Below are 19599 nucleotides of genomic sequence, written 5' to 3'. Positions count from 1 at the left end.
GTATTTATATTTATATAGTATTTATATTTATATAGTATTTATATATATATATATATATATATATATATATATATAGTTTAAATATTTTATCATCATTAGCTGACACTTACCCAGACACACTTGTCTAAATTGATGGGTTACTATTGTCTCGACGTTTCCACGTTCATGAAATACAATAAATGGCTGTAATCACCCCCAGACACACCTGGCTAATTTGATGGGTCATGTAAACATCTGCCGAAAGTGGAGTCTTTTGTTTAGACATGTAGCTAGTTAAACAATGAACTGGCATAATCCCAGCTCATACTCATACCAATACAAACTGATTGTCATAGCTGTAGTATGAATCTGTAGGTAGCTAACCAACTAGGTTCAATGTTAGCTAGTTAGCTAACATTAGGCTATAACTAGCAATGCAAATGGATTTCTGATTCAAATCATATTACTACACAGATCATACATGTAGCGTTAGCTAGCGAGCCAGCAAGCTAACATTGGCTAGCTAGCTAACAGTACGCTTTAACTTTCTGACAAAATTTGTAACGTATAATATCTCAAAACGTAGCTAGTCTCTGACCCGAACACATGGATGAACACTTTACAGCAGACTGGAACCATTTAACTCCGGTTTGTTTGTAGCTGCATGTTATTCGTTGTGTCAAGTCACTCTGGTTCAGTCTGTGGCATGTGCAGAAAGTAGCCCATCACAACCTTTTCCAACTGATCTGTCGATAGTACCTGCTAAATTCAGGGTATCAATGTTATTGAGAAAAGTAGCACAACTTTTGAAATTCTCTGTGTTTAACGTGATATCGTTCAAAAAAGCCACGGTAGAAGGGATAATCAACACATTCTGAGCAGTTCACGTTATAGACAGAAGCATGCTACATGGCAGACCAATCCAAACCCATATCCCGGCATGTCCAGCCCAACCATTATCTCAGCCAATCATGGCTATAGGGAAGGTTATTTTTCTGTGGCTCAACCAACTAGGCCCCTAATTTAACAATTTTATTTTATTTACAGATGGAATACAAGTTTGTTATTAAGGAACATGAAAGTTCACATGTTCAAGAAGGCATTTCTGCCCCCCCAAAAAAATCATAGTTACATTTTTTTAAATAATAAATAACATTCAAATGCCTCTCCTGTGAAGTACGAAATATGCCTAGCTTCCTGAAACAGGTCACATATTGTACGTTTTCCTGATTCGTAATATAAAAAGTTGTACAAATTCATAACATATTGTACATCTTTCAAATTCGTAACATATAATATGAATTGTAATTTGTAACATATCCTACAACATGGAAAAAGGGTGATTGATACATACAAAACGTAACATATCATACTAAAGAGAGTATCTCGGATTTAAGTGCAGAACAACACAAAACGCTCTGCGACCAGGGTTGGTTTAGATGAGTTTGGGCTGCCAGAGCCAGTTATCCTCTGAAAATAATAGACAGTATAAGGTCCTAGGACCTTATGAAGGAGTAACGGGTAACGCCAGGCTCCTTAAAGAGTACATATTGGGCTACAGTAGGCCTGCCAGATAAAATAGAGCCAGCTACACTGAATACAAAAACAACCGGTAACTTATATCAAACGCTTTATTGGTCAGCTAACACTTGATGAGCTATTGAAATCAGACCGTTAGGACTACCCATTTTACTAGTTACACGGTACAGCGAAAAACAACACAGGTAGCGCTCTAGACAAATCACAAGCGCATCACATTGGAATAGTTCAAAGCCAAGGGAAATCGACCATACCTTAAGTTCCTACTTGAACCTTCATAATAGCCAGGTTGTCTCCTTTCCTCGCCGTTATGTCGGCTACACGTTTTCCTCCCTGTCTGCCTGAGCCAGCTGCACACGGGGTTAATCCGAGTTGTGACCGGTTCACAATCCCAGGACAGTAGTTCGTTAATTGGTTTAATAACTGGTTGGCATTCAAGCTGCCGGGCAATGTTACAACCGGCCGTTACAATGTATCCGAAAGAAAGCCATAGCCCCCTGCGCACACACTGGTTGAATCAACGTTGTTTCCACGTCATTTAAGTACAATTACGTTTAATCAATATTGAATAGATGTTAAATTGACGTTTGTTTCTTCTGTTTTATGCAGACAACCTGTTATGTATTAGTTTAGATAGTGAACTATGAGCGCTCCTCGTTCTTCATAATGGCGGTGTCAATACTGTAAACTCAGCCGTCGGTGTTCCTACTGTTGATAAGAGCCGGTGCCCTCCGTACCATCTCAATCCAACGACTGTTTATGCTCGACTGTATTGCAAAACTATCCTCATAATATCATTCGGCTGCAGCCCCCACGGTTTTCCACTGTCTTCTTGTCTGTGACCTGCTTGAGTTGCTCTCTGCGCAGTTCGGTTTCTCCGTGTCCCGCCTCCGCCCTTGTACTAGTTAGTTTACTCTCCTCAACACTTCAATCACCTGCGGCTCAGTCGGAGCGCTTTCTGCCCGCAAACAACTTCATAATATTGTAATCCAGGGTTTGGCTACGAATAATATTGTATAAATACTGACAAAGAAAGCATTGACGTATTGTAGATATGACCACATTTTGATTGTCAGCAATGCTTCTTTTTTTAACCCACTTTGTGGTCGGCTATTATAATGAGCCAGTCATTAATTGCACGGCAGCAGGACTATATGGATTCAGAGCAACGACTGATTGATCCTGTGTAACCACATGTATAATCCTACATGTCAGTTATAGCAGACACGAATACAGGAAGCCATAGTAGAGGAGAGTGGGGTTGGTGAAGTCATTTGACTTGGTAAAAAAGTCTGGATTTTGGACCTGTAGGGTTATAAAATGTATAACTTGCTTACCACTTTTTCAAATGTGATTTTTTTTTTCCTTCACAAACTCCACGAAATGATGACCTCTTCCTAAATATATTTGGTCAAATTATTCATTGTGTGTACGGTTTCTTAATAACAAAAGGGTGGATCAATGTACCCCTTTTGGTACAATTTACACCTCAACTTTACTGCCCATTGTCAGACAAATGAAGGCATTGCACACCACTGATATACACTGATTTGATCCAGTATTATTTTCTTCTTCCCCCAACTCAGTCTGGCCATTTCATTTCTCTCTGCACATCCAACTAAATGTATTGTTGTACTGGACACAACGTTTTTTTAAACACTATAAAGGAATATATAATGCCTTTGAAAAGTAATACGCATTATATACATACATATATATTTACCTTTATTTTACTAGGCGAGTCAGTTAAGAACAAATTCTTATTGTCAATGATGGCCTAGGAACAGTGGGTTAACTGCCTTGTTCAGGGGCAGAACGACAGATTTGTACCTTGTCAGGTCGGGGGTTTAAACATGCAACCTTCCGGTTACTAGTCCAACGCTCTAACTACTAGGCTACCCTGCCACTAACTCTGTGCAGGTAGTTAGTGTAAAGCACCTTGGTCTCTACTGGTTTCTATTGGTCACAGTACAGTACATAACATCACATCACATCACAGTACATAACATCACAGTACATCACAGTACATAACATCACATTACAGTACATAACATCACAGTACAGTACATAACATCACAATACAGTACATAACATCACAGTACAGTACAACATCACAGTACATAACATCACAGTACATCACAGTACATAACATCACATTACAGTACATAACATCACAGTACAGTACATAACATCACAGTACATAACATCACAGTACATTACAGTACATAACATCACAGTACATAACATCACAGTACATTACAGTACATTACAGTACATAACATCACAGTACATAACATCACATCACAGTACAACATCACAGTACATCACAGTACATCACAGTACATAACATCACAGTACAGTACAGTACATCACATCACAGTACAGTACATATCTGTGACCAAATAGCACAGGAATCTTGTGGACTGTAGGAGTTGGCATATTTAGTATAGAGTAGGCTAAGAGTCAGTCTAAGCAAAACATTTGAGTTAAAAGCCATTTCTGAAAATAGTTTAATCTTTATTAATTACTCTTAATATTTATCTGTGTGTTCAATATAGTTGACAGTGACACGAGTCTGAGTGGTGAGAAACTGACAGGCTTCAGCAGCTGACATTCTTAAGGACCATCTGTTAGTGACCCCTAGTGGACACTTAAAACAACAGCAACATTGCAAATATACACTGTAGAATGTAGATCAACCTACCACAGCAGATACAGTAGCAAAAAAAAACCTCTAGTCTCTCCCCTAACGATATTAAATGTATGAGACACATTTTAGATGGTACTAAGGAGGATAAAATGCAGAAGAGAATATCATGGGGTGTTTCATACTGTGGGATAAAGACCGTATTATAACCCTCACCTGGGATAAAGACCGTATTATAAACCTCACCTGGGATAAAGACCGTATTATAAACCTCACCTGGGATAAAGACCGTATTATAAACCTCACCTGGGATAAAGACCGTATTATAAACCTCACCTGGGATAAAGACCGTATTATAACCCTCACCTGGGATAAAGACCGTATTATAAACCTCACCTGGGATAAAGACCGTATTATAAACCTCACCTGGGATAAAGACCGTATTATAAACCTCACCTGGGATAAAGACCGTATTATAAACCTCACCTGGGATAAAGACCGTATTATAAACCTCACCTGGGATAAAGACCGTATTATAAACCTCACCTGGGATAAAGACCGTATTATAAACCTCACCTGGGATAAAGACCGTATTATAACCCTCACCTGGGATAAAGACCGTATTATAAACCTCACCTGGGATAAAGACCGTATTATAACCCTCACCTGGGATAAAGACCGTATTATAAACCTCACCTGGGATAAAGACCGTATTATAAACCTCACCTGGGATAAAGACCGTATTATAAACCTCACCTGGGATAAAGACCGTATTATAAACCTCACCTGGGATAAAGACCGTATTATAAACCTCACCTGGGATAAAGACCGTATTATAAACCTCACCTGGGATAAAGACCGTATTATAAACCTCACCTGGGATAAAGACCATATTATAAACCTCACCTGGGATAAAGACCGTATTATAACCCTCACCTGGGATAAAGACCGTATTATAAACCTCACCTGGGATAAAGACCGTATTATAACCCTCACCTGGATAAAGACCGTATTATAAACCTCACCTGGGATAAAGACCGTATTATAACCCTCACCTGGGATAAAGACTGTAAGATCAACAGCATCCAGAGAAGACAGACCTGCTCTAAGTCTGTAGAGACATAATGTTAACAAGACAGACCTGCTCTGAGTCTCAGCACTACAACACATCGGTCCTGGTTTGGTCTCAGCCCTACAACACACCAGTCCTGGTCTGGTCTCAGCCCTACAACACACCAGTCCTGGTCTCAGCCCTACAACACACCAGTCCTGGTCTGGTCTCAGCACTACAACACACCAGTCCTGGTCTGGTCTCAGCCCTACAACACGTCCAGTCCTGGTCTGGTCTCAGCCCTACAACACACCAGTCCTGGTTTGGTCTCAGCCCTACAACACACCAGTCCTGGTCTGGTCTCAGCCCTACAACACACCAGTCCTGGTCTCAGCCCTACAACACACCAGTCCTGGTCTGGTCTCAGCCCTACAACACACCAGTCCTGGTCTGGTCTCAGCCCTACAACACACCCGTCCTGGTTTGGTCTCAGCCCTACAACACACCAGTCCTGGTTTGGTCTCAGCCCTACAACACACCAGTCCTGGTTTGGTCTCAGCCCTACAACACACCAGTCCTGGTTTGGTCTCAGCCCTACAACACACCAGTCCTGGTCTCAGCCCTACAACACACCCGTCCTGGTCTCAGCACTACAACACACCAGTCCTGGTCTGGTCTCAGCCCTACAACACACCAGTCCTGGTCTCAGCACTACAACACACCAGTCCTGGTCTGGTCTCAGCCCTACAACACACCCGTCCTGGTTTGGTCTTAGCCCTACAACACACCAGTCCTGGTCTCAGCCCTACAACACACCAGTCCTGGTCTGGTCTCAGCCCTACAACACACCCGTCCTGGTTTGGTCTCAGCCCTACAACACACCAGTCCTGGTCTCAGCCCTACAACACACCAGTCCTGGTCTGGTCTCAGCACTACAACACACCAGTCCTGGTCTGGTCTCAGCCCTACAACACACCAGTCCTGGTTTGGTCTCAGCCCTACAACACACCAGTCCTGGTCTGGTCTCAGCCCTACAACACACCAGTCCTGGTCTGGTCTCAGCCCTACAACACACCAGTCCTGGTCTCAGCCCTACAACACACCCGTCCTGGTCTCAGCCCTACAACACACCAGTCCTGGTCTGGTCTCAGCCCTACAACACACCAGTCCTGGTTTGGTCTCAGCACTACAACACACCAGTCCTGGTCTGGTCTCAGCCCTACAACACACCAGTCCTGGTCTCAGCCCTACAACACACCAGTCCTGGTCTGGTCTCAGCCCTACAACACACCCGTCCTGGTCTGGTCTCAGCCCTACAACACACCCGTCCTGGTCTGGTCTCAGCCCTACAACACACCAGTCCTGGTCTCAGCACTACAACACACCAGTCCTGGTCTGGTCTCAGCCCTACAACACACCAGTCCTGGTCTGGTCTCAGCCCTACAACACACCAGTCCTGGTCTGGTCTCAGCCCTACAACACACCAGTCCTGGTCTGGTCTCAGCCCTACAACACACCAGTCCTGGTCTGGTCTCAGCACTACAACACACCAGTCCTGGTCTGGTCTCAGCACTACAACACACCAGTCCTGGTCTGGTCTCAGCCCTACAACACACCAGTCCTGGTCTCAGCACTACAACACACCAGTCCTGGTTTGGTCTCAGCCCTACAACACACCAGTCCTGGTTTCAGCACTCTATCATACTCAGTACCCTACAGTAGGCACAGTACACTACAGTAGGCTCGGTACACTACATCAGGCTCGGTACACTACAGTTGGCTCAGTACACTACAGTAAGCTCAGTACACTACAGTGTAGTAGACTCAGTACACTACAGTAGACTCAGTACACTACAGTGTAGTAGACTCAGTACACTACAGTAAGCTCAGTACACTACAGTTGGCTCAGTACACTACAGTAAGCTCAGTACACTACAGTAAGCTCAGTACACTACAGTGTAGTAGACTCAGTACACTACAGTAGGCTCAGTACACTACAGTTGGCTCAGTACACTACAGTTGGCTCAGTACACTACATCAGGCTCAATACATTACAGTAGGCTAAATACATTGCAGTAGGCTCAGTACATTACAGTAGGCTCAGTACACTACAGTAGGCTCAGTACACTACAGTAGGCTCAATACATTACAGTAGGCTAAATACATTGCAGTAGGCTCAGTACATTACAGTAGGCTCAGTACACTACAGTAGGCTCAGTACACTACAGTAGGCTCAATACATTACAGTAGGCTCAGTACATTACAGTAGGCTCAGTACACTACAGTAGGCTCAGTACACTACAGTAGGCTCAGTACACTACAGTAGGCTCAGTACATTACAGTATGCTCAATACATTACAGTAGGCTCAATACATTACAGTAGGCTCAGTACATTACAGTAGGCTCAGTACACTACAGTAGGCTCAGTACATTACAGTAGGCTCAGTACATTACAGTAGGCTCAGTACATTACAGTAGGCTCAGTACACTACATCAGGCTCAGTACACTACAGTAGGCTCAGTACACTACAGTAGGCTCAGTACACTACAGTAGGCTCAGTACACTACATCAGGCTCAGTACATTACAGTAGGCTCAGTACACTACATCAGGCTCAGTATACTACAGTAGGCTCAGTATACTACAGTCAGTACACTACAGTAGGCTCAGTACACTACAGTAGGCTAAATACATTGCAGTAGGCTCAGTACATTACAGTAGGCTCAGTACACTACAGTAGGCTCAGTACACTACAGTAGGCTCAGTACACTACAGTAGGCTCAGTACACTACAGTAGGCTCAGTACACTGCAGTGTAGTAGACTCAGTACACTACAGTGTAGTAGACTCAGTACACTACAGTAGGCTCAGTACACTACATCAGGCTCAGTACATTACAGTAGGCTCAGTACACTACAGTAGGCTCAGTATACTACAGTAGGCTCAGTATACTACAGTAGGCTCAATACATTACAGTAGGCTCAATACATTATAGTAGGCTCAGTACATTACAGTAGGCTCAGTACACTACAGTAGGCTCAGTACATTACAGTAGGCTCAGTACACTACATCAGGCTCAGTACACTACATCAGGCTCAGTACACTACAGTAGGCTCAGTACACTACAGTAGGCTCAGTACACTACAGTAGGCTCAGTACATTACAGTAGACTCAGTACACTACATCAGGCTCAGTACACTACAGTAGGCTCAGTACACTACAGTAGGCTCAGTACACTACAGTAGGCTCAGTACACTACATCAGGCTCAGTACATTACAGTAGGCTCAGTACACTACACCAGGCTCAGTATACTACAGTAGGCTCAGTATACTACAGTAGGTTCAGTATACTACAGTCAGTACACTACAGTAGGCTCAGTACACTACAGTAGGCTCAATACATTACAGTAGGCTCAGTACATTACAGTAGGCTCAGTACACTACAGTAGGCTCAGTATACTACAGTAGGCTCAGTATACTACAGTAGGCTCAGTACACTACAGTAGGCTCAGTACACTACAGTAGACTCAGTACACTACAGTAGGCTCAGTACACTACAGTAGGCTCAGTACACTACAGTAGGCTCAGTACACTACAGTAGACTCAGTACACTACAGTAGGCTCAGTACACTACAGTAGGCTCAGTATACTACAGTAGGCTCAGTATACTACAGTAGGCTCAGTACACTACAGTAGGCTCAGTACACTACAGTAGACTCAGTACACTACAGTAGGCTCAGTACACTACAGTAGGCTCAGTACACTACAGTAGGCTCAGTACACTACAGTAGACTCAGTACACTACAGTAGACTCAGTACACTACAGTAGACTCAGTACACTACAGTAGGCTCAGTACACTACAGTTGGCTCAGTACACTACAGTAGACTCAGTACACTACAGTAGACTCAGTACACTACAGTAGGCTCAGTACACTACAGTAGGCTCAGTACACTACAGTAGGCTCAGTACACTACAGTAGGCTCAGTACACTACAGTGTAGTAGGCTCTCACTTTCCAGTCAGCAGCTGAATGGTAACTAGTACTTCCTGTGTAATCACCTACACAAAGCCACTCAAACAAAGGAATTTAATTTGGGGGCCTCAGCAGAGCAGCCAGACGGTAAGACCTGGCAATCCGGCTTGGAGCTACCGCTTTAATCCACAACCCATCTGGGACCCTTCGACTCAACGCCACAGGGTGGATTTGGGGGGAGGGGGTCCTGGGGTGGGGAAGTCCTGGACGTCTGTTGTTGTGGAGGTCGACCGGGGGTGCAACCCACACGCAACCTTACCATGAGATGGACGTTTTCTGCAGTTTAGATTGGATCGCAGCCAGGGAAGGAGGCTGATTGAGATTACTGTGGATTCACGCTGGGGGTTTGAGAAGGATGGTATACACAATAGCATTGTTCTTCTCGATATCTTGTGTAATAGGTCTGGGTGTAGCTGGTGCAGAGGAGTCAGGCGCAGGACAACAGAAATGAGTAATACATGTAAATTTACTCAAGACTTTCAAATACAAGTCGATAATACCGAGCCCACAATACGGACCATAAATACAACAAACAAACACGCACAAAAACCATGGGGAAAACAGAGGGTTAAATAATGAACATGTCATTGGGGAATTGAAACGAGATGTGTAAAACAAAGAAAAAACAAATGGAAAATGAAAAAGTGGATCGGCGATGGCTAGAAGGCCCGGTGACGTCGACCGCCTAACGCCGCCCGAACAAGGAGAGGGACCGACTTCGGCGGAAGTCGTGACATCTTGATTATTGTTCTTCTAGATATCTTGATGACATCTTTTATCTTCTTTCTTTTCCATCTTTAAAGGTCAAACCAATAAACACTAGTCTCTCCCTCTCCTCTTAATTTAGACCATTTTATTTTAACTTTCTTTCACTTTAAAAATGTAGAGAGGAAAGAAATCTACTTGAATCCCATTTTCGATGTAAGTTCAAAGGGGATGTAGACTTTCTATAGGCTGTTTGTTGTTTGTATCAAAGATAATGAATTTACCTCAAATATTATTTTCAAAAGCCTAAAACTGTTGCTTTTTTTCCCCCAGTCCCCTCTGCCTTCTGCGTATCGACTGGGTACCGGCGAACCTGAAGTTTCTACTTGTAGAATTGCAAAGCTCGGCAGCAGTCAACAACTTGACTTGGAGTCACAAAGCCTTAATAGAAAGCGTCACGTCTGGAGGAAACCTGGCACCATCTCTACAGTGAAGCATGGTGGTGGCAGCATCATGCTGTGGGGAGGTTTTTCAGTGACAATAGGAGACTAGTCAGGTTCGAGGGAAAGATTCTTGATGAAAACCTGCTCCAGAGCACTCAGTACCTCAGACTTGGGTGAAGGTTCACCTTACAACAGGACAACAACCCTAAGAACACGACCAACACTACGCAGGAGTGGCTTCATGACATGTCTATGAATGTCCTTGAGTGGCCCAGCCAGACCCCGAACTTGAACCCGATCAAACATTTCTGGAGAGACCTGAAAATAGCTGTGCAGCGATGCTCCCCATCCAACCTGACAGAGCTTGACAGGATCTGCAGAGAAGAATGGGAGAAACTCCCCAAATACAGGTGTGCCAAGCTTGCAGCGTCATACACAAGAAGACTTGAGGCTGCAATCGCTGCCAAAGGTGCTTCAACAAAGTATTGAGTAAAGGGCCTGAATACATGTGAATGAATGGGAGATTATGTGTTATTGTGATGCCATTATGGGGTATTGTGTGTAGATTGATGAGGAAAACATTTATTGTTGAATGAGTCAAGGGGTCTGAATACTTTCCAAATGCACCGCACATATATTTTTTCCTAAAGCAAGTCTTTACATCGAGCTAAGCAGTTTTGTGCTTGAAGAAGGATTTTTTAAATTAGGCTGAATAATGTGCACTAGCTCATTAGTTAGATAGCTAACGTCAGCTTGCTAAGTGGGCCAGGCAGACACTTCATGTTATGCTAACACTAAATGATTTACCAAGCTAGCTATCTTGCAAGATGATTAATAAAATAATTTAAATCACTGTCCATTATCCCATACTGCCAGTGCCAGTACACTTGCTAGCTAACGTTAGCTTAACGGTTAGCATTTTCCATTAGAACAACATTGCTAGCTAGTTTCTCCACTGATTCTCGGCAGCTTACAGGCAGCTGCATCATTTAAAATTAATCCATTGTGATTTAATTATAATGTTGATAGCTATGCTAGTTATCTAGTTTTGGCCATCTGGTTAGTATCAACGAGGGCTTACTAAAAAATGATAGCTAGTTAGCAACAACATTAGCGCAGCTTGCTAGCTAGTTAGCTATCTACAGCAGATACAAGCCAAACAAGTTACTCTATTAGATTGGTGCTGGATCTGTGTTGTTTGAACAACAGAAAGTTACGCGGTATACACCGTCCAATGAAACGCGTCCTTGCAGGTTCCTTCTGGACAATACAGTAAACGGCTCAGTAGAATAGAATAAAACATTTTTTTTAGCGTAGCAAATTATTGCACAAACATTCTAAGCAAACAAAGTAATAAGTAACGGAAGGAAGCGGCAAGACGCCACTGCACCGCCGTCTTTTAAAATAGTCAACTGGTTGTCGGAGAGAAAGGAGGAGAGGAATGCTTTGTCACAGGTCCGGGAGAAAAGTGCCAGCTTCACAATCTCCTGCACTTCTTGGTATAGTCAGTCTCACAGGCTGTCTCTACCTCTCAAACCTTTTATTTATTTCTGCCCCCCCCCTCCCTTCTCGACTCTCCCTCGCTTTCCTCCTCCCCCCCTCCATTCTCGCCTCTCCCTCGCTTTCCTCCTCTCCCCCCCTCCCTTCTCGCCTCTCCCTCGCTTTCCTCCTCCCCCCCTCCCTTCTCGCCTCTCCCTCGCTTTCCTCCTCCCCCCTCTCCCTTCTCACCTCTCCCTCCCTTCTCGCCTCTCCCTCGCTTTCCTCCTCTCCCCCTCCCTTCTCCACTCTCCCTCGCTTTCCTCCTCTTCCCCCCTCCCTTCTCGCCTCTCCCTCACTTTCCTCCTCTCCCCCCCTCCCTTCTCGCCTCTCCCTCGCTTTCCTCCTCCCCCCCTCCCTTCTCGCCTCTCCCTCGCTTTCCTCCTCCCCCCCCCTCCCTTCTCGCCTCTCCCTCGCTTTCCTCCTCTCCCCCCCTCCCTTCTCGCCTCTCCCTCGCTTTCCTCCTCCCCCTCTCCCTTCTCACCTCTCCCTCCCTTCTCGCCTCTCCCTCGCTTTCCTCCCTCTCCCCCCTCGCCTCTCCCTCGCTTTCCTCCTCTCCCCCTCCCTTCTCGCCTCTCCCTCGCTTCCTCCTCCTCCCCCTCCCTTCTCGCCTCTCCCTCGCTTCCTCCTCCTCCCCGCTCCCTTCTCGCCTCTCCCTCGCTTTCCTCCTCCCCCGCTCCCTTCTCGCCTCTCCCTCGCTTTCCTCCTCCCACCCTCCCTTCTCGCCTCTCCCTCGCTTTCCTCCTCCCCCCCTCCCTTCTCGCCTCTCCCTCGCTTTCCTCCTCCCCCGCTCCCTTCTCGCCTCTCCCTCGCTTTCCTCCTCTCCCCCCTCCCTTCGCGCCTCTACCTCGCTTTCCTCCTCTCCCCCTCCCTTCTCGCCTCTCCCTCGCTTCCCCCCCCCCTCTCTCATTCCCATGGCCAACAGGAGCTCTCTCTAGTAGAACCAAACCACAGTGAGCGATAGGAGAGACCGACTAGGGGGGAATGAAACGTATCCTATATGTCAAAGACAAACACCAAATAGTAGAACTCAGACACAGCCAGGCTTTGATCCCGAGACTGAGCAGCAGGGGGTTGGGGGCTTGGTTTTGATCCTCGGAGTACGAACCACAGAATTCTAAGAACACGTTGCCTGAACACTCAAGCCAAACTCTTTGGCTTTCTCTCTGTCCAGTAAATCGTCCTGGGGGCCTGAGTAAAACATTTATGAGAAAACCAAGGAAAATATACCATTTAAATTGTGTGAGACCAGTATTAGACGCTGTTCAACAGTCTGATGGAGATAGAAGCTGTTCAACAGTCTGATGGTGATAGAAGCTGTTCAACAGTGTGATGGTAATAGAAGCTGTTCAACAGTCTGATGGTGATAGAAGCTGTTCAACAGTCTGATGGTAATAGAAGCTGTTCAACAGTCTGATGGTAATAGAAGCTGTTCAACAGTCTGATGGTAATAGAAGCTGTTCAACAGTCTGATGGTGATAGAAGCTGTTCAACAGTCTGATGGTGATAGAAGCTGTTCAACAGTCTGATGGTGATAGAAGCTGTTCAACAGTCTGATGGTGATAGAAGCTGTTCAACAGTCTGATGGTGATAGAAGCTGTTCAACAGTCTGATGGTGATAGAAGCTGTTCAACAGTCTGATGGTGATAGAAGCTGTTCAACAGTGTGATGGTGATAGAAGCTGTTCAACAGTCTGGTGGTGATAGAAGCTGTTCAACAGTCTGATGGTGATAGAAGCTGTTCAACAGTCTGATGGTGATAGAAGCTGTTCAACAGTCTGATGGTAATAGAAGCTGTTCAACAGTCTGATGGTAATAGAAGCTGTTCAACAGTCTGGTGGTGATAGAAGCTGTTCAACAGTCTGATGGTAATAGAAGCTGTTCAACGGTCTGATGGTGATAGAAGCTGTTCAACAGTCTGATGGTAATAGAAGCTGTTCAACAGTCTGATGGTGATAGAAGCTGTTCAACAGTCTGATGGTAATAGAAGCTGTTCAACAGTCTGATGGTGATAGAAGCTGTTCAACAGTCTGATGGTAATAGAAGCTGTTCAACAGTCTGATGGTGATAGACGCTGTTCAACAGTCTGATGGTGATAGACGCTGTTCAACAGTCTGAAGGTGATAGAAGCTGTTCAACAGTCTGATGGTGATAGAAGCTGTTCAATAGTCTGATGGTGATAGAAGCTGTTCAACAGTCTGATGGTGATAGAAGCTGTTCAACAGTCTGATGGTAATAGAAGCTGTTCAACAGTCTGATGGTGATAGAAGCTGTTCAACAGTCTGATGGTGATAGAAGCTGTTCAATAGTCTGATGGTGATCGAAGCTGTTCAACAGTCTGATGGTAATAGAAGCTGTTCAACAGTCTGATGGTAATAGAAGCTGTTCAACAGTCTGATGGTGATAGAAGCTGTTCAACAGTCTGATGGTAATAGAAGCTGTTCAACAGTCTGATGGTGATAGAAGCTGTTCAACAGTCTGATGGTGATAGAAGCTGTTCAACAGTCTGATGGTGATAGAAGCTGTTCAACAGTCTGATGGTGATAGAAGCTGTTCAACAGTCTGATGGTGATAGAAGCTGTTCAACAGTCTGATGGTGATAGAAGCTGTTCAACAGTCTGATGGTAATAGACGCTGTTCAACAGTCTGGTGGTGATAGAAGCTGTTCAACAGTCTGGTGGTGATAGAAGCTGTTCAACAGTCTGATGGTGATAGAAGCTGTTCAACAGTCTGATGGTGATAGAAGCTGTTCAACAGTCTGATGGTGATAGAAGCTGTTCAACAGTCTGATGGTAATAGAAGCTGTTCAACAGTCTGATGGTGATAGAAGCTGTTCAACAGTCTGATGGTAATAGAAGCTGTTCAACAGTCTGATGGTAATAGAAGCTGTTCAACAGTCTGATGGTAATAGAAGCTGTTCAACAGTCTGATGGTGATAGACGCTGTTCAACAGTCTGATGGTGATAGAAGCTGTTCAACAGTCTGATGGTGATAGACGCTGTTCAACAGTCTGATGGTAATAGAAGCTGTTCAACAGTCTGATGGTAATAGAAGCTGTTCAACAGTCTGGAGGTGATAGACGCTGTTCAACAGTCTGATGGTAATAGAAGCTGTTCAACAGTCTGATGGTAATAGAAGCTGTTCAACAGTCTGGTGGTGATAGACGCTGTTCAACAGTCTGGTGGTGATAGAAGCTGTTCAACAGTCTGATGGTGATAGAAGCTGTTCAACAGTCTGGTGGTGATAGACGCTGTTCAACAGTATGATGGTGATAGAAGCTGTTCAACAGTCTGGTGGTGATAGACGCTGTTCAACAGTATGATGGTGATAGAAGCTGTTCAACAGTCTGATGGTGATAGAAGCTGTTCAACAGTCTGGTGGTGATAGACGCTGTTCAACAGTATGATGGTGATAGAAGCTGTTCAACAGTCTGGTGGTAATAGAAGCTGTTCAACAGTCTGGTGGTGATAGACGCTGTTCAACAGTATGATGGTGATAGAAGCTGTTCAACAGTCTGATGGTGATAGAAGCTGTTCAACAGTCTGATGGTGATAGAAGCTGTTCAACAGTCTGATGGTAATAGAAGCTGTTCAACAGTCTGATGGTAATAGAAGCTGTTCAACAGTCTGGTGGTGATAGACGCTGTTCAACAGTATGATGGTGATAGAAGCTGTTCAACAGTCTGATGGTGATAGAAGCTGTTCAACAGTCTGATGGTAATAGAAGCTGTTCAACAGTCTGATGGTGATAGAAGCTGTTCAACAGTCTGATGGTGATAGAAGCTGTTCAACAGTCTGATGGTGATAGAAGCTGTTCAACAGTCTGATGGTAATAGAAGCTGTTCAACAGTCTGATGGTGATAGACGCTGTTCAACAGTCTGATGGTAATAGAAGCTGTTCAACAGTCTGATGGTCTGGTGATAGAAGCTGTTCAACAGTCTGATGGTAATAGAAGCTGTTCAACAGTATGATGGTGATAGAAGCTGTTCAACAGTCTGATGGTAATAGAAGCTGTTCAACAGTCTGATGGTGATAGAAGCTGTTCAACAGTCTGGTGGTGATAGACGCTGTTCAACAGTCTGGTGGTGATAGAAGCTGTTCAACAGTCTGATGGTGATAGACGCTGTTCAACAGTATGATGGTGATAGAAGCTGTTCAACAGTCTGGTGGTGATAGACGCTGTTCAACAGTCTGGTGGTGATAGAAGCTGTTCAACAGTCTGATGGTGATAGAAGCTGTTCAACAGTCTGATGGTGATAGAAGCTGTTCAACGGTCTGATGGTGATAGAAGCTGTTCAACAGTCTGATGGTGATAGAAGCTGTTCAACAGTCTGGTGGTGATAGAAGCTGTTCAATAGTCTGATGGTGATAGAAGCTGTTCAACAGTCTGATGGTGATAGAAGCTGTTCAACGGTCTGATGGTGATAGAAGCTGTTCAACAGTCTGATGGTGATAGAAGCTGTTCAATAGTCTGATGGTGATAGAAGCTGTTCAACAGTCTGATGGTGATAGAAGCTGTTCAACGGTCTGATGGTGATAGAAGCTGTTCAACAGTCTGATGGTGATAGAAGCTGTTCAATAGTCTGATGGTGATAGAAGCTGTTCAACAGTCTGATAGTGATAGAAGCTGTTCAACGGTCTGATGGTGATAGAAGCTGTTCAACAGTCTGATGGTAATAGAAGCTGTTCAACAGTCTGATGGTGATAGAAGCTGTTCAACAGTCTGATGGTAATAGAAGCTGTTCAACAGTCTGATGGTAATAGAAGCTGTTCAACAGTCTGATGGTAATAGAAGCTGTTCAACAGTCTGATGGTAATAGAAGCTGTTCAACAGTCTGATGGTGATAGACGCTGTTCAACAGTCTGATGGTGATAGACGCTGTTCAACAGTCTGAAGGTGATAGAAGCTGTTCAACAGTCTGATGGTGATAGAAGCTGTTCAATAGTCTGATGGTGATAGAAGCTGTTCAACAGTCTGATGGTGATAGAAGCTGTTCAACAGTCTGATGGTGATAGAAGCTGTTCAACAGTCTGATGGTAATAGAAGCTGTTCAACAGTCTGATGGTGATAGAAGCTGTTCAGCAGTCTGATGGTGATAGAAGCTGTTCAACAGTCTGGTGATAGAAGCTGTTCAACAGTCTGATGGTGATAGAAGCTGTTCAACAGTCTGATGGTAATAGAAGCTGTTCAACAGTCTGGTGGTGATAGACGCTGTTCAACAGTATGATGGTGATAGAAGCTGTTCAACAGTCTGATGGTGATAGAAGCTGTTCAACAGTTTGATGGTGATAGAAGCTGTTCAACAGTCTGATGGTGATAGAAGCTGTTCAACAGTTTGATGGTGATAGACGCTGTTCAACAGTATGATGGTGATAGAAGCTGTTCAACAGTCTGATGGTGATAGACGCTGTTCAACAGTCTGATGGTGATAGAAGCTGTTCAACAGTCTGATGGTAATAGAAGCTGTTCAACAGTCTGGTGGTGATAGAAGCTGTTCAACAGTCTGATGGTGATAGAAGCTGTTCAGTCTGATGGTGATAGAAGCTGTTCAACAGTCTGATGGTGATAGAAGCTGTTCAACAGTCTGATGGTGATACAAGCTGTTCAACAGTCTGATGGTAATAGAAGCTGTTCAACAGTCTGATGGTGATAGAAGCTGTTCAACAGTCTGATGGTAATAGAAGCTGTTCAACAGTCTGATGGTAATAGAAGCTGTTCAACAGTCTGGTGGTGATAGAAGCTGTTCAACAGTCTGATGGTGATAGAAGCTGTTCAACAGTCTGATGGTAATAGAAGCTGTTCAACAGTCTGATGGTAATAGAAGCTGTTCAACAGTCTGGTGGTGATAGAAGCTGTTCAACAGTCTGATGGTGATAGAAGCTGTTCAACAGTCTGATGGTAATAGAAGCTGTTCAACAGTTTGATGGTGATAGAAGCTGTTCAACAGTCTGATGGTGATAGAAGCTGTTCAACAGTCTGATGGTGATAGAAGCTGTTCAACAGTCTGATGGTGATAGAAGCTGTTCAATAGTCTGATGGTGATCGAAGCTGTTCAACAGTCTGATGGTGATAGAAGCTGTTCAACAGTCTGATGGTAATAGAAGCTGTTCAACAGTCTGATGGTGATAGAAGCTGTTCAACAGTCTGATGGTGATAGAAGCTGTTCAACAGTCTGATGGTAATAGACGCTGTTCAACAGTCTGATGGTGATAGAAGCTGTTCAACAGTCTGGTGGTGATAGAAGCTGTTCAACAGTCTGGTGGTGATAGAAGCTGTTCAACAGTCTGATGGTGATAGAAGCTGTTCAACAGTCTGATGGTGATAGAAGCTGTTCAACAGTCTGATGGTGATAGAAGCTGTTCAACAGTCTGATGGTAATAGAAGCTGTTCAACAGTCTGATGGTGATAGAAGCTGTTCAACAGTCTGATGGTAATAGAAGCTGTTCAACAGTCTGATGGTGATAGACGCTGTTCAACAGTCTGATGGTGATAGAAGCTGTTCAACAGTCTGATGGTCTGGTGATAGAAGCTGTTCAACAGTCTGATGGTGATAGAAGCTGTTCAACAGTCTGATGGTGATAGAAGCTGTTCAACAGTCTGGTGGTAATAGACGCTGTTCAACAGTCTGATGGTAATAGAAGCTGTTCAACAGTCTGATGGTAATAGAAGCTGTTCAACAGTCTGGTGGTGATAGACGCTGTTCAACAGTCTGATGGTAATAGAAGCTGTTCAACAGTCTGATGGTAATAGAAGCTGTTCAACAGTCTGATGGTGATAGACGCTGTTCAACAGTCTGGTGGTGATAGAAGCTGTTCAACAGTCTGATGGTGATAGAAGCTGTTCAACAGTCTGATGTTAATAGAAGCTGTTCAACAGTCTGGTGGTGATAGACGCTGTTCAACAGTCTGGTGGTGATAGAAGCTGTTCAACAGTCTGATGGTGATAGAAGCTGTTCAACAGTCTGGTGGTGATAGACGCTGTTAAACAGTATGATGGTGATAGAAGCTGTTCAACAGTCTGGTGGTGATAGACGCTGTTCAACAGTATGATGGTGATAGAAGCTGTTCAACAGTCTGATGGTGATAGAAGCTGTTCAACAGTCTGGTGGTGTAGACGCTGTTCAACAGTATGATGGTGATAGAAGCTGTTCAACAGTCTGGTGGTAATAGAAGCTGTTCAACAGTCTGGTGGTGATAGACGCTGTTCAACAGTATGATGGTGATAGAAGCTGTTCAACAGTCTGATGGTGATAGAAGCTGTTCAACAGTCTGATGGTGATAGAAGCTGTTCAACAGTCTGATGGTAATAGAAGCTGTTCAACAGTCTGATGGTAATAGAAGCTGTTCAACAGTCTGGTGGTGATAGACGCTGTTCAACAGTATGATGGTGATAGAAGCTGTTCAACAGTCTGATGGTGATAGAAGCTGTTCAACAGTCTGATGGTGATAGAAGCTGTTCAACAGTCTGATGGTAATAGAAGCTGTTCAACAGTCTGATGGTCTGGTGATAGAAGCTGTTCAACAGTCTGATGGTAATAGAAGCTGTTCAACAGTATGATGGTGATAGAAGCTGTTCAACAGTCTGATGGTAATAGAAGCTGTTCAACAGTCTGATGGTGATAGAAGCTGTTCAACAGTCTGGTGGTGATAGACGCTGTTCAACAGTCT

General features: G+C 44.3%; 1 protein-coding gene across 2 annotated transcripts in view; it reads right to left on the bottom strand.

Moving 5' to 3' along the window:
* pdzd2 (PDZ domain containing 2) overlaps window positions 1-19599 on the bottom strand; it is a 197690-nt gene that overhangs the window by 166864 nt on the left and 11227 nt on the right. The window contains exon 1 of one of the 2 annotated variants that reach the window (XM_064929218.1): window positions 1773-2834. The exons of the other annotated variant lie outside the window; for it this stretch is intronic. The gene's annotated coding sequence lies outside the window, so the exon portion shown is untranslated. Of the gene's footprint in view, window positions 1-1772; window positions 2835-19599 lie in introns of those variants that run through there. 2 annotated transcript variants of the gene reach the window in all.

The sequence above is a fragment of the Oncorhynchus masou genome, chromosome 1, assembly GCF_036934945.1.
Source record: "Oncorhynchus masou masou isolate Uvic2021 chromosome 1, UVic_Omas_1.1, whole genome shotgun sequence".
Taxonomy (NCBI): Eukaryota; Metazoa; Chordata; class Actinopteri; order Salmoniformes; family Salmonidae; genus Oncorhynchus; species Oncorhynchus masou.
The sequence above is the reverse complement of the archived record's forward strand: the minus strand, read 5'-3'. Positions and strand labels throughout refer to the sequence as shown.